The sequence below is a fragment of the Amblyomma mixtum genome, chromosome 2, assembly GCF_055824585.1.
Source record: "Amblyomma mixtum isolate Tamu chromosome 2, ASM5582458v1, whole genome shotgun sequence".
In the NCBI taxonomy this organism is placed as follows: domain Eukaryota; kingdom Metazoa; phylum Arthropoda; class Arachnida; order Ixodida; family Ixodidae; genus Amblyomma; species Amblyomma mixtum.
Genome location: NC_143013.1, coordinates 236,979,310 through 236,995,670, shown reverse-complemented (window position 1 = coordinate 236,995,670; position 16,361 = coordinate 236,979,310). Strand labels below are relative to the sequence as shown.

Genomic DNA, 16,361 nt, shown 5'->3' with positions numbered 1-16,361 from the left:
TAGGCTGTTGCTGTACAAAATGTGCATACGTCCAAAGCTAGAATGCACTGCATCTATCTTAGACAGCCATCATGAAAACCTAATTATTTTACTACATATAGTCCCACATAATTCACTCCGCTTTAACCTTTTTAAATATAACAGGACCGCTAGCATGGCTTTAATGAAATAAAGCCTAATGTGCAATGCCTAGCTTCAGGTCGGAAGATATCTCGTACCTTTCAGTTCCATCAAATATTTCATCATCCTCATTTGCATAGTGTTTTGATTCCTCCCTTGCATAACCTCTGATCGGGAATAAATCTTACCTACAAAGTCGGTGCTCCATTTTTTAAATTTTCCCGGAATATTGTAGTCTTTTTTTCGCGTACTGCGTACTGAAACCATGAAAAGTTACCAGCATTTCAAGAAAACGTTAGCTAACATTTTATGAGTTGACACATCTGTAACTGCTTTGCTATCAGTCGCTCTATTCCTCTTTTGCTGCTTTTTCATTTTATGCTTGTAAACACTCCTCCCTCTCTTACACATGGCGGTGAAGGTTCATTATGTAAATAAACAAACTTGGACACATGCCTTCTTGTTAATTCAAGACTGGCGGCTGGGCAATGTTTATCCACCTTATTTTTTCTACCCGTTCATTCAGGCTCCGTATGATTGCACATGGACACTGTTTCTCAATTCCATGGTCTCGCTGAGCCTTTCACAGCTCAATTTTTACAACCCCCGCTGCTACGGCTCAGTGGCTTTGGCTTTTGACTATTGATCCCAAAGACACGGGGAAGGAATCGCGGCTCCATCAGCCACATTTTGATGGAAGCAAAATGCGAAAATACCTTTGTGCTGTGTGATGTCAGTGAATTCTGAAGAAATCCCAGACGGTCTAAATTAATCCGTGGCTCTCCACTTCACCGTCGCTTATAGCCCTTGCTTCGCTTCGGAACATAAAACTCGCAATTTTCAATTCACAATGCCAGCTTTCTCTAAATCAGTTTTTTTTTTCACTTTTTGGGCAGCGTCTACAGAAGAGTTTTCATTGATGACGAAATGCCGGATTACTAGCGGTCATCAAAAACTCTTTCCGTTTGATCTTGCTTCAAGTGGCATGCGTTGTGATCCGACTCTAGACGCAGTCTGTAGGTGTATAGTGGACCTCGCCTGCCATTGCTTATTACTTTGTTACATCAAAGTTGAAAGCTTCACTTACGCGTTTAGAGGGCGTTCATATACAAGGGTTGCACGACGTATATCCCTTTAGGCTCTTATATAACACGATCTCCAAGGTCTGGATACCTCCGCATGCATCCGCCGTGGGGTCTTAAGAGCTCTGTGAGCCGGAAGTTGACCGCCACATTTAAAGTACGATTCCTTGCGACAGAGGCCGCGCAGAAAAAAGGGCCAAAGGTGGAAAATCTAAAATAGCCCAAATAGCAGCGTACTGTTCATAACCCACGGTATTGCAGTACTATTATGCTTATCGGTGTTAAAGCTATTTACTTATTTTTGCAGAGTGCAAAGAAAAAAGCGCGAGAACTTCTCGAAGCATAATTTATCAAGAAAAGAGCTATAGGCTGGATCAGTGACACGCCGATCAGACTTCATGGTAGTGATGTGCGTTTCTTCTAAGGCAAAATGTCGTGAATGCCTCTTTTCCCAGATCTGCTTTGAATGCCTTTCTGTGCGTGCGCTGACATGAATACGTAAACTTGCTTATTCTGGGAGTAAACTTCAGTTGTAAGTTTGCGCTTGTCCCGTCTGGTCCTCATTTGAAAATGCCTTTTTTGCGCAACCTACGTTTTCATCAATATTGTAGTCTTTCCCTAGAAACGTTTCGTAGGCCTGATGCAGCTCGAATACAGACAGAGGACGTCAAATTGCGTTTACTTTGAACCGCCTACCTTATATAGAGCGCGTATTTTCGCAAGCAGCTGATAAGCACCGAAGAATGAATCAAAAGTAGTGACACTCACCGTTTAACGCTGACAAATAAATGAATCAATCGTCTGTGTTCCGCTTTACAGCGATCGTCTTTTCAAAGTTCAAGACCACCAGCTTCTCTGAGCAGAAAGTGACGAGGAGGGTCGGTTTAAATAGCCCGCGCTTTGAAACACGCCCTACGTCAGCGACAAGACCTTGAAGGCTGCGTTGCGAGACTACCGCGCACGCTCTGCCTTAGAGTCATATCTTGGCCCTCCTGGGTGCGACGTCTGCCAGAGCGCCCTGCTGTCAGTGCAAAGTAGCGTTGACGCTGCATATGATATGCATGATGCCTGCAATGGTTGCACTTTGTACAAGGAGGAAGTTTTTCATGCTCTTGAGTTACGCAGTGGTAAAGAAGAAGGCCAGTAAGGCAAACACGCTATCAGGTGTTGTCTGCGCTTGCGGTTTCGAGTGCAACGTTTCCCTAATTTCTCGACTCACTTGTGCGGAACTTCCTCGCATCGACCTGCGCACCAAGTACGAATTACAGAGCCGTGGGTGGTGCATGTATTTCAGTCATTCAAAGGAAGCTTTGTTTGCTCTTCAAGGAAATTTGTACAACATATTTAGGCCGATAGCCTACATGGCTATCATTCCGGTCCAATACAGAACCAGAGATTTGGACAACCCCATAACAAATATTTAAACTAAGATTTTGACAAAATGCAAACAACGAAGTAAGGCAGCCAAATTATCTGGTGTCCGATTGAATACAAAAGGAGGCGTTCGGGAAACTGCATATTGAAAGTGCAAAAACCAACATTTTAACAGAATACACGCAACAAATTCAATCAAAATGCTAAGAACCACATAAAATAGCAAACTCAAATCCTTACTTGGCTGTACGAGAAAAGCAAGTTCTCAGTGCAACTAAAAGTTCCGGCAAGCGTTATTTCTTTGCGAAATGTATTTCACACCTCCTTCCCAATGAATTAAATTAATCTGTCACTCTATGTGTTGCTATACTTGTAGAATGGAAGGTTAAAACTGCTGCTAGAAGCAGGTCTTGTGCTGCGTACATGCAAAATGAATGTCTCTTAATCGCCCAACAATAGCTAGTTGCCCTCTTCGATTGGCAGGAAGAAGCTATACATGTAGGCAATGGTCATGATGGAGGCACCTAATGCTCATTTAGTGAAGTTTATTTTTAAACTGCGTTCTCGGGCATCCAGGATTCATTCATGAATTCTATGCGTGTCTAATCTGTACTTTTGTTTCGTTGAAAGTATAAAACATTGAACGTTATTGAGTCGAATCGTGGATATATTTTAAACGCGCAATTGAATACAATACAAGTTCATCTGGGTTTAGTTAATTTTGATCAATTCAAAGTACTTCGCAATACCGTTTTGGTCTTTCTGAAATTCTCTTCATCTATATTTTCCCCCATCAAATCGGCAAAGTTTTCGCCACTTTTCTGTGTCTGTTCTCGTCGCGAGAAAACTCACGAATGTAAAACACACGCAGTTTCATTGCGACTCGAAGTCGCAACTCATCGATGACAATTTTCGTCCAGACTTTATCAGTACCGAACCTTTGGTGAAGGTTCAGTTTAACCAGCTACGAATTGTGTCGCTTTTAGAAAGCTTAAAGGGACAGTGAGGAGAGGTCTATGAATATTTTTTTTAAAGCAAAATCCGATAGTTCGGCATTTCATGGCTTTGTTGCCACTTGGCCGGCAGCGAAAGATGCATTTATTTCTAAGAAATTTGGATTCGAAGTTGAAAAAGTTTTTCCCGCCGCTCTGATTCAAACTTGGGATTCTCTTATGACGACACAGGACTAAGTGACGTGAAACACGACGTGCACATGACATAACGAAGACTCCGTGATTTCTGGCTGCCATCAGTGAGGCCTAGCAGCAGCCGAAAAGAAAGCTACCGCCGGCCGCACGTTGAAGGCATCTATCGGCTATTGCGGCTGTCACTACCGTCGCTTCGTTTACGTTTGCACCGGCGTTTTGCCAGCGTTACGATGGATCCTGCTGTCGAAGCCGTCAACGAAGTTCTCGCAAATAGACACCTTTAGCATACCGTGTACCTTGTTACCGTTAGCGGAATACAGGGAGCCCGCCTACCGCCGGTGAGCAGGCACTGATTGGTCTCGATGCTGCAGGCGCGCGCGTAGCTGCCGGTACGTGGCGGCATCTGGCGACGTCAAGGAGATTTGCGCATGCATTGGCTGCGCCTCAGTGATTCGTGGCTTCTCGTATCTTAGTTTTGCTAGCACCAATGGTTCTAGTAACACTGTTTTGTCCTATGACGTCATCACGCTTGTACCTGCGAGTTTGGTCTGTGGCGGCGATACCTGTATTTTGGTTCTTGCTCTTTTCTACGTTACAAGAGCTTTAAATTGTTGTCAGTATGAGTGGCGTTTTCGTAATCAGGAGCTGGTGTTCTGTCGATACAAGCCAACTTCAATTTCTCCTCAGTGTCCCTTTAAAAGAAAACAGTACCGCCGGACAGCTTATCCACGGTCCTACTATCTTCTTGCTCTCTTTCTTTGTCAAGGTAGCTGCACGTTCTTTTCACTATGTCATCACAGGGCGGCTCTTTGCCTGAAGAATGGAAGCTTGCAAATGTTGTGCCTATACATAAAACGGGACCTGAGAATATTGTTTCAAATTATAGGCCAGCATCTGTGACCAGTGCGGTTTGGATAAATTTAGAACACATGTTTTTTTACTAATATTACAGATCATTTTTGTCGTCTAAACACTCAGTAGATACCCACCAGCATAGCTTTTGCAGGGGTTACTCGGGCGTCTTTGTACATTACCTGTCAAGTGCATTGGATAAGGGAACTTCTTTCAACTGTACATTTCTAGATTTTGGGAAAAGCTTCGAAGTTGCGTCATATTCCTTATTAATAGAAAAATTATCCTCGTAAAACATAAATGAGGGCGTTATTCGGTGTATAAAGGAACATTTGAGCATTAGGCGTCAATGTTTTGTCAGCGGTAAGCAGTCGCATGAGGTTGCTGTAACATCAGGGGTGCCTGAGGGAACCGTCTTTGGCCCTTTACACTTCATAATTTACATGAATGAAATCTTTTCGGGTATTTCTTCATGCACGCGTGCTTTTGCATTGTATATTGAATATAATTATTGAAGATTAAAGTGACTGCGATGCGTTAAAATTGGATTTGTGTAAAGTGGCCCAGTGGTGTGAGAATTGGGGAATGCATTATAATTTACAAAAATTTGTACATATATGCTTCACTAAAAGGAAGGTTCCCCACAATTTCACTTATAACATTAATAATAGTAGACAGCTTTCTATGTTATAATTAAATATTTATGTATGGCGCCGTCACGTAGATTTTCTTATTACCAAAGCGTGCTGCGTATTGGGCTTCTTGCGAAGTAACGCAAAACTTTTCCCTTTAAAAACAAAATAACTGCTTCGTAAAATAAATGTTGGAAGCACACTTGAGTATGCTTGCACAGACTGGGACCCGAAATCCTTGCTTGACATTCAAAAGCTAGAAAGAGTTCAGAATTTGGCCGTTCGTTTTGCTTTTAATAACTAAAGGCGATATTTTAGCGTAACGAGCCCTAAAAGAGCTTTGGAATGGGACATACTTCAAAAACAGAGGAGAGTTTTGCGTTTAAAATTATTTAATAATGTAGTTCTTCCAGAACTTGGAATGTAGTTAACCCTGATTATTTGTCTTTACGGATAGATCACCCACCTAATGAGTACAGATGCCGGATTGACCTTTTTAAAATGTCTTTTTGCCCCAGAACAACTTTTGAAATTAAACAAGCTGCCCGAGGAAGTAGTGTCCATATTAGAAAATGATTCATTTTTTTTACATGCTGCGACAGTTATGTACAATAATTCCGTGTTCTTTCGATATAATTGTTATCATTTTGTAACCATCTGCACGAGGTGGTATTTGTATACTTTTTCTTTTCAACCCCCCCCCCCCCCCCCAGTGTAATGCCAGAAAATGGAGCTCTGGGTATGGTAATAAATATATAAATAATCACTGCCTCGTACCACTCGGCTATCTTCACTTGTCTTTTTGTTCGTTGCCTCTCATCTTCGGCCTCTCCCAATTTCAGCGCATCGCTCTTTCGCCTTTTACTTTGCTAGGCCGAATAGGCCAGTGGGGCTCCTACTTGGTGTTTCTCCTTACCTAGCGCAATTGCAGTCCAGCGCGCATTGTAGGTTTATTTTTAAAGAATTTGTTACATGTCGTCATGGCTTACGCGTCTTCCAAGGCATCATTTGGCCAAAAAATAAATACTTTCAAACCGCCAAGCACAACTGCTTGACGCATAAACTGTGGTGCATAGACGGCACCACAGTGATCTTTATGCAATACTTTCAAACCTTCAGTAGGCGCAATCCGGGTGATGGTGGTGCTTATGATATAGCAGTGAGCTGGCTGTAGATGTCAATCGGTTATGGAATCTGAAGGCGCTTTTGTGCTGCACAAATATTTGAAAGAGCTACTTAGGATAGTTTCAAATTCCAAAGTACTGTGGTTTGTATTTAATCACTAAAAACAGACACTGTTTTACTTTTACCATTATGATTACGGGTTGTAGTTTCGTTATAATTGTAACCTTTATATGTGCCTAAAAGCCGGAATGAGTTAGCTGTGCATGACGCGGCGCTCAGCTTTCTTGTCTGCAGTAAATATAATCATTGTTGTGATATTATTTTTATAGTCCTGCGTATTGCTTTATTCATTCTTGGAGAATGCGGCGAGGGAATAACATATTATGTAAAGGCACATTATATTTTTTTTATTTCATGCAAGTCTATGATGCAGCGAGGGAAGAGATCCCGTAATATTGCACAGCACACTAGTGTATTTGCATTTCGCTTTCATTGAAGGGCGGCTGTGACTTCGTATACACCAGCTGGTCTAAGCAGCATTTGTGCGGACGCGGCAAGCCGTGACGCTGCATGTTACCAGCAGATTGTAATGACCTATTATACAACAACAGTTAATGCTTGTCTTGCAAGAAACAATAGTTCCTTCTGATTACGCACACTACTTCACTCTTTCAGTCAGCCCGCCGTATATCCTCGTATATAGGCAGTTTGCAGATTTGATTTTTTAGGTCGGGTCATTTTTATAGAAAAAGTTCTTGGGTGATTTTTCCCACTGTCATGTTAAGTCATGCAAGCTATAATCAAAATACTGCCTTATTATTTCGAAGCTCTGTCTGCATGCTCTGCGCAGTTTTTTAGACGAATTTGGCTAGAGTGTACCGTGTAATTCACGAAACACTAGCTTCAAGTCGCCGCGGTGGCTCAGTGGTTACGGCGCTCGGCTGCTGACCCGAAAGACGCGGGTTCGATCCCGGCCGCGGCGGCCTAATTTCGATGAAGGCGAAATTCTAGAGGCCCGTGTGCTGTGCGATGTCAGTGCACGTTAAAGAACCCCAGGTGGTCGAAATTTCCGGAGCCCTTCACTACGGCGTCCCTCATAGCCTGAGTTGCTTTGGGACGTTAAACCCCAATAAACCAAACCAAACCAAACTAGCTTCAAGAACCCAATGTGGTCAACTTCTGAACCATGATGTTCGATTCAGGACGTTTTCTGCCCTTCAGAAAACGTAAGGCATAAGATTTGACGAAAAGGCAATATGCACTAAGGTCCATTAAATTTTATGAATGGAATTTGACTTGCTTTTTCCAAGACTTCCAGAGTTTTCCAGTTGCTGCATGCCAAAAGGCCTGAAGTCGGGAATTTCTTGTCTAACTGAGGGAATTTTCGGGTTCAGCATAGAACATTAATTCTGAGAACTAAATTTAATCGGAAATTACTAAACAGTGTTATCGTAATGATTGAGAAAATCCACTGAAGATATGATTGGAGCCTTAAAACGTGTGACGAATTCATTCGTGCAGAAGAGCTTAACGCTCTACGATTGACTCCTATGTCAGAGAAATGAAAAATATTTCTTTTATGATCCATATTCTGTTTCGATATTCTTTTCCAATGTTCCTTCTTATGATGCATCAGTTGTTGCAAGTTAGTGCAGCGTGACCGAACGCAGTTTAAGAAACAAGCGCGAAAAAGTGCACGAAGCATTCTGCTATCAGGGACTATCAATTTCTTTTTAATTTTTACAACAAAAGCTGTTATAGCTTTCTACAGCTGATTTAGTAGAAGCTATTTGTGGGGTACAGCGGCAACTGTGTAATGCGTTACGTGTGACTCTTAGGTGGTTGCCACAGCCCCGTGCCTCAAAGCGCGATTGAAGTGTCCACGGACACAGTGAGCCAGTCGTGCACCCCTCCTTGCCTCAGAACTAACGGAGGGTTTAGCCTGCGATTAAGCGACGCGGAGAACTAGATTAGACTGCTTCGTGCAAGCGGGGTTTGGATTCCACGAATTGCGTCGGGAGCAGGATCGAACCGTAAATATCAAGCGAAAAAAGGCCGAGCATGCAGGTGATAGTACAGGCGGCGAAGAGGGCCTGCGATTCTGCAAACCGGGCAGTGGCCTGTGAAACGACTAAACGGTCCTGCCGCTGCACACATCTCGGCTGCTGTTCTAAGCCGGTAAGACTAGATATCATATTTTGGCTCAAAGTGTATACCTGGAAAAAGTTCCTGTTTGAAGCAAGCGCAATGATGAGAGGCATCGTGTGCTTGAAATACACAACCGGCGTTTGGTTTCTTGCTACGACAGGCATTGATATCATATCAGGCAGAGTGTGGCAAGCGCTGTAACTCGAGTGGTGCTCGTTGAAGTTCCGCTTTGGTGCCGTAGCGCAGGCGCCAGTGCCATGCCGGCCGCGCGGCTCGGGTTACCAAGCGCGGTCTATTTAAACGGCCCCTCTATGTCATTTCGTGTTCAGGAGAGCTGGCGGTAGAAAAACTGCCGCTCAGAAAATCAATACGGTCAACCACGGATAAAAGGGTAAGCGCCATGACCTCTGATTCATTATTATCTCCTCTCCAGTTAATGGTTTCGAGTGATCTTCGGTTTGGTTTGGTTTATGGGGTTTAACGTCCCAAAGCGACAAAGGCTATGAGAGACGCCGTAGTGAAGGGCTCCGGAAATTTCGACCACCTGGGGTTCTTTAACGTGCACTGACATCGCACAGTACACGGGCCTCTAGAATTTCGCCTCCATAGAAATTCAGCCGCCGCGGCCGGGATCGAACCCGTGTCTTTCGGGTCAGCAGCCAAGCGCCGTAACCACTGAGCCACCACGGCGGGCGTGAATGTGATTGTCAGTGTGTGATCTTCAGCGCAGTGTATTTTGTGAGTCTGACGGTATCGAAAAAAGTTTACTTTTTAACGCCGCATGACCCAACTTCATGATCGCACTGGACAGTGCCGGCTTGTCAATCAGCATGCTTGGTGTTATTCCTTCGAAAATGAGAGGTCGAAAACACCACGTGTAACGAAATGCGCCTATTATATGGTAAATGAAAGATGTGGAACGTACAGAAAGAATTGACAACATTTTGTTCATGAGGGCTTCCATAGCAGTCAATATATGCTTTTGGACTCGCATACTGATCTCGGTGCCGCGTTGCACAACTTTAGACTCCTGTTTTGCAAGGCATAGCGTAGGTTTTTGCAGCCCGTCAGTGTTTACGTGTCGTGACATGGGGATTACTTTGGACAGCATCAATAAATTGTGTACCACTTCATGTAGGATAAAAAAAAAATCAAGAACTCCTCTACGCCCATTAGGGTTTTCATAATGTGGAAATCTGGGCTTGATATGATCTGGGATTAATAATTTTTCGCCAATGTGATTAGGCTATGCAATATAAGATGCAGATCAGTCACGATCGTTTGAATCTCTTTGAGCTCAACATTAAAGGTGGACTGAAGAGGAATCTGAACTTGTATTTTTACCGCTTGAACTCGATCTACACGTTCCGAGCGTTCTTGGAAACTTCGAATTATTGCCCTGTGCGGCCGATTTCTTTAATTTAAATCGGATTAAAGTTGGGTTCCCGCATTTTTTTTTTAATTCCCCGCAAACGATGGGAGGAGTCGACCAACCTTTCACCCAGTCCTGTGGCGATTTGCCGCTCTGCTATAGGCGGAGTGATACGTAGTGATCGCCGAAAGGAAAGACTACACGCGTATTTTTATTTCGGTGGGCCTAATTTGCAGCTATGTAGTCTCTGACTAGACCTATTTGTTCACGGAAACCTAGAAGAAACAAAATAAAAGCGAAAGCAAAGTCACCACGCGACTGCCTGAAAGGCACTCTATGCGTTGGTCGACTCCTCCCGCCGTATGCGGGGAATTAAAAAAAGGCGGGATCCGGACGTTAATTCATTTAATTAGGGAAAATGACCGCACAGGGATTTAATTTGAAGTTCCTAAGAATGCTGGGAACGTGTTGATCGAGTTCCCGCGGCAAAAAGACGAGTTCAGATTCCTCTTCAGTGCACCTTTAATGAGCCACTTAGGACAGCTTTGTCCAATTATTTTTTCTCAGTAAAAATCGATTCTCTGACCCTTTCTGGCTATGGTATGTTTATTACGCTATCGCCGGCTAGTTGGTTGAGAGTACTCAGGGCTGCAGCAATCACACTCAGAAGAAGCAAGAAATGGACGCAAGACAGGCGCTGAGGAAGTTTATTGCCTCGAATTGGCTTATATATGCAGCAAGCTCGCGACAACACAAAGAAAGCAAAGAATTAAACGCATCTGTGTGCTTAGTATCTGCATTGACAGCCTACACTGTAGCGTGTACACACAAGAGCTGCACACCTGTCGGTTTGCGCAGATCCTGGAACACGACCACAAGGAAGGGAATAGAACCTCATGCAATTTCAAATTTCTTTGATAAGCGTGTCGGCGAGCCTTCCCCACGTGTAAAAAAAATTACAGCTGATTTTAATCTTTAATCAAATGCGAAGCAGGCGCGCTGGCACAACTTGAGTGAGCGCGCGAGACACACATCCGCTCCGTCCAACGTTTCCAGTGAGGATCAAACACCATCCGTTTTTCCCAACCATCATTTTAACAAAACTAATGAAACGAGTTTGCCTGAGTGGATAAATGTGGTCCTTTCAAATGTACCATCGGGCACAAAAGGGGTATTCTCCACGCGGCGGGAGCTGGAGCAACGGAAAACTGCGGCATTTTGGCGAGCTAAAGCACGAAATATTGAAACGAGCCAAGCAACATGCCTGCTGATAATAAGAGTGAAGCACTGGTGGTCTCGATCCCAGATGCCGCCTGTCGATGGCGTTGCAACGCAGCTTCCCGTTGCTCCGTTGCGGGGAGTATACCACTTTTGTCCCCGATAGTGCGTACTAATTACGGGAAATTCTCCGCAGTATTCGCCGGTATACGGCATGGAATTCCTTACCACTAGAAATTAATTCATTGCCTAACTGCTGCATTTTTAACTGTATTGAAATAATATTGAGCCTTGGTGATCATTATTTAACTTTTAAGTACCATGATGTTATATTTTTTTATTCTCTGCTACTGCTGTACTCCACTCAAGCTCTATGCCGTGCTTTGTGCGAATGGTATTTTATATTTTTTAACTAACCACATTGTTATTATTAAGACCCGTGTATCTTCACGTGACAGCAATTAGCGACCAAAGCCTTTCTATTCGTTTAAATCTGGCAACTTTGCATTAGGAGGTCCCCCTGACGGTTTGTTTACCTTGGGACGACATACAAATCTAATTTCGTACACTTATTTTGCTTGCGATCTTAATACTGAATAAATTTCAACTTGAATATTTCGCTTGGATTCTGAAATTGATTGCTTCCGAAGACTGCGTTCAATAAACATAGCGATGGTGTTATCAGAGCACATTGCTGGTGAGCCCTAATTCAGCGACAAGTTCGTCCATTAACCTGCCCACGTAGCTTAGTGTCTTTGTCACTTGGTAGCTGAGCCAGAGGCGCTGTCGAATCCTCTTCGTGACGGGCGCATTTTCATGGAGGTGTAATGCAATGACCCCGACGTGATGTGCGCAACGGACAGTGGAGAACGCCGGCTTCTCTGAATTTATTTATTTACCCCCAGGGCCCAAGGGCATTACAGAGGAGAGTGGGGGTTAAACAAAAGAAAATACAACACAATACAGCAAAAAGATAACACAAAACTAAATGGTCATTATACAATAAATATAGACGACTGCTCAACAAGATATAAAACACAAAGTCAAATTAGGCATCAACACAGCCAAGCGGTAGTTGTCAAAAAACAACAGCACCGAAAAACGACAGCAAATGTATGTTAAACATTGGAGCAAAAAAGGTTAGCAACATATGTACGAAAAGCAATCGCATCTGTAATTTCGGGAATTGCACGAGGAAGGCGATTCCACTGTTAGAAGGGCTTGGAATGAAGGAGTCATGGCAGTACTTTGTGCGGGACAATAGAAGTCCTACCTTGTGACGGTGATCAATGCGTGATGAAGTGTAGGATGGTTGTGTTAGAAGTTTCTGTCCGAGATATGTATTATGGTGAAAAATCTTAGGAAACAAACATAGACGAAATACATTGCTGCGTTCCGTTAGAAGAGGCAATCACAGGGAAGATTTCATGGCAGTCACGCTAGAAGTGGGATGATAGTTAGACAAAATAAAGCGAGAAGCGCGATTCTGCACACTTTCTAGCTCAGTAATGAGTGAAACGACGCCTGGGTCCCAGACAAAAGCTGCATACTCCAGTTTTGAGTGAACAAAAGTTTTGTAAATGAGAAGTTTTAGTGCGCTAGGAGAGTGCGAAAAGTTTATTCTGAGGTAGCCAAGCGTTTGGTTAGCATAATTAACTACGTGATGAACATGGAATTTCCATGACAAGTTATTAGTTATGTGAACACCTAAATAGTTGTATGAAGAGTCAGATTCAAGAGGAGCAGTGTTGAGGTAGTACGAAAGAGCTGTTGTGATGACGCGAGTGACACGCATATGTTTACACTTGTTAATGTTCAGCTTCGGACTCGAACGCTGACACCATTCACAAAAGCTGTTAATATCGAATTGTAATATAGAGATGTCACATTCATTGTTAACTTTACAATAGATAACACTATCATCCGCAAAGAGACAAATTGATTAAGTAAGGTTAGCCGGCAAGTCATTTATGTATATGAGGAAAAGCAGGGGTCTTAAGACTGAACCTCGGGGCACACCAGAATTAGCTGGGGAAAACTTAGAGTCAGTATTATTTGCTGTTACGAACTGAGATCGATTAGTAAGAAAAGAGTGTAGCCATGAAAGCACGTTAGCATCTAAGTTCAATCTGCTTAGTTTAAAGAGAAGTAATACATGTGAGACTATCAAAAGCTTCACAAAAGTCTAGGAATATGCAGTCTGCCAACGACCCATCGTCAACAATGCAATGGAGGTCATGAGTGAAACATAAAAGCTGGGTCTCACAGGAGAATGTTTTTCAAAAACCATGCTGAAAATTACTGAAGAAAAAATTAGTTTCTAAAAATTTAGCAAGACGAGAGAAGATGACGTGTTCCATGATCTTGCATGGAATGCTGGGTAGCGATATGGGACGATAGTTATTGGGACAGTTCTTATCGCCAGACTTATGCACAGGAATTACTTTTCCAACCTTTCAGTCATCGGGCACGTAGCCTGTAACAAGCGACTGCTCAAAAAGGTTAGACAGGATGATGGACGAGTACGCCTTTGTATTTAACAAAAATTTCGAATTGATGTCAATTCCACAAGATGAGGACACCTTAAACCTGTCAATTATACGTAATATTCCTATTGTGTCAAAAATGATGGGGTCTATCAAAGGGAAATCTGTGGTCGGATAATCGCGTAAAATGGTAGTGACTGTACTGACCGAGAAAGACAATTAAAATAGAGAATTTAATGCAGAGGCACATTTATCCACAGGAAGAGCTGCACCGTCCGTAGATCTGCGGAGGAGAGCAGTCGCATCTTTACTGTGCACTATGTTCCAAAATTGCTTTACATTAGTCCTCAGTAACAAGGGTAATAAGTCCTTGGAATTTTTAGGGCTGTTCTGTATACCGCCGCTGCCATAAGATACGCCTCTTGTCGATTCTTTAAATTGTATCGCTTTGAAGAACGAAATAGAGGCTTTTTGTTGTTAGAAAGTCTTTTTATTGACTGAGTAAACCAAGGTGATTGCTTATTAGTCGTCATGGTTCTTGGAGGCACGAATGTGCGAATATCACATTGGTGATATTCGCTGTCGATGCGGTGGTCTTGAATAACGGAACAATAGTCCCGCTCAGGTGCCAGTTGAGCGCGAAGTCAGGGTTCAGAACATCCTTCGATTGAAGTTCCCTTGCTTCCGAACCACGTGAAAGGCTGCACTCCGTGACACTGCTTGCGGCCTCCTTTAAACTCCTGCCTTTAAACTTTGGGCATGGGAGTGAAATTTGTTGTTTTGTCTTGAAAGACAAGAACTTCACAATGACTGGCCTACATTTGTTATCTGAAAAAACGCCGATTCTGTGAGCTCGCTCGATTGAATCGCTTGTAATGTCCAAACTCAAGGAAGTTCAGACTGCATTCCGCACCTTTTCCTCTGTCTCGTCCCATGTCTCCGTATAACTATCAAGCAGCCGTAAAATATGATTGTCACGACACAGCCTATCCTCCAGCTGTGCCTGCTGTGCACGTAAGGCTGAATTTTCTTCCATTACTCGAGTTGCATGCTCACGAAGGTTCGGCAATTCTTGATCTGCGACATCAGTACCAAATGTTTTAGTTTCTACGGCAGACAGCCTTTTCTCAATATCTGCGATGTTAGTCTGTATTGCCTCCTGACTTTTCCTAATAGCATTAATAGAGCTGATCAGTTGAGGCTGTTCCATTTCCATCTTCTTAATTTGCGAGTTGACGCCTTCTAACAGTGAAAACATCTCATTGAGCTTTGTTTGCAAAGTTCCACTGGCACCATCCGGTTCTTGAGACCACGTATTCGTAGAACCGGGGTTAACCACGACATCTGCGCACAGCAAAAGCAAATGACTGACCACATCAAAGCACTGAGAAAACGACGACAACAGCACTCCCTTGGTGTGGGAACAGCAATAGGCACACGTTGTCCGATTTTTTTTTGTATGCAGAGATTGAATGTTACTGATCTGGACGAACAAACGCATGTTGTTATAGCGAGCCGCACAACGATCCTGCACCGACGCCCACTGAAAGCTTCAGCTTCCCGCCAGCCACTCTTATCCAGGCACATTGGTGATATTCGCTGTCGATACGGTGGCCTTGAATTACGGAGCAATAGTCCCGCTCAGGTGCCAGTTGAGCACGAAATCAAGGTTCAGAGCATCCTTCGATGGAAGTTCCCTTGCTTCCGAACCACGTAAAGGGCTGGCGGCATGTCCCGCACAGAGCTGAAGGCACGCTGCTACCTGAAGTTATCCAGACCTCTCCACAACGACCTCTTTCAAAGCCCACATGCAGCTTCGTGTTATTGAGCGCATTCATTCAGCGCTTTGGGATTCTTTATATGGTTTAGTAAAGCTAACCAAATTAAAATGGTCGAATTCAGAGATCATGGATGTCCCAAAAATACATAGGCGATAACACCCTGTGATGCAACTGAAGTTATTGAATCATTCGCAGTATTATGGTTCATTCTTGCGTAGGATATCAGTGTTACGGGGTTGGTATGCTCCACTTACAACTTATACCCTGTGGAAAAAACTAGTCACTCGTCGCTAGGGCTTACTATAAAAGAAATTGTGACTTCTGTCAAAGCAGCTTGGGCTGCAAGGCCTAGCAGCGATAGCTAGCAGCTGTCCGAAAATATTACGAGTTGTCTCCAGCAAGTACTCATCTATAGTGCTTAAAGTAGAGGGTAACGAAAAGCCCTGAAAATAATTAACGGTTGATCAATGCTACTGATGTGGCGGCGACTGCTTTAGCTTGTGTGCTCGGATTTCGTCAGCGCACTGACTATTGCCACCCTCTTTACTCAGTTGCACAAATTACTGCGTGAGCAACAGATTTGTGGCGTCCTCAGTGTCTAGCTGCGCAAACTAGTGCCACCGCGTGAGGGGCTGTCTGTTGAACATGCGCAGTGAATGACTGTTTGGCATGCTTACTGATTATGTGAAATAATTTCGGATAATATCGAATTTGTTACTCAGATGTCATGTTCAATCAAGCGCTTCAACAAACTTCTGGCAATTGATTGCTTTTCCCAGTGCAGGAAATAAAACCGGTTAAAAAAATTTTAAGAACGACAAAATGATAGAAAAAGAAGAAAAGGCAAGACTAGCGAAGAAGAGCTCCCAGCCTATCCACAATTCTGACAATCAGCAACATGGTTATGGGCCGAGGATTTGCGTTGACCTCTTGCGTATGACCGCTGCTCGTCATCTTCCGGGATCTTTCTGTGGCATCCACCTCAATGTTATTCATTTCTCCGCTCTCGCCATGGCAAGTGGC

At 43.4% G+C, this 16,361-nt stretch overlaps 1 protein-coding gene across 1 annotated transcript in view; it reads right to left on the bottom strand.

The window, feature by feature from the left end:
- LOC149363038 (techylectin-5A-like) overlaps nucleotides 1-16,361 on the bottom strand; it is a 180,420-nt gene that overhangs the window by 99,087 nt on the left and 64,972 nt on the right. The window lies entirely within an intron of this gene.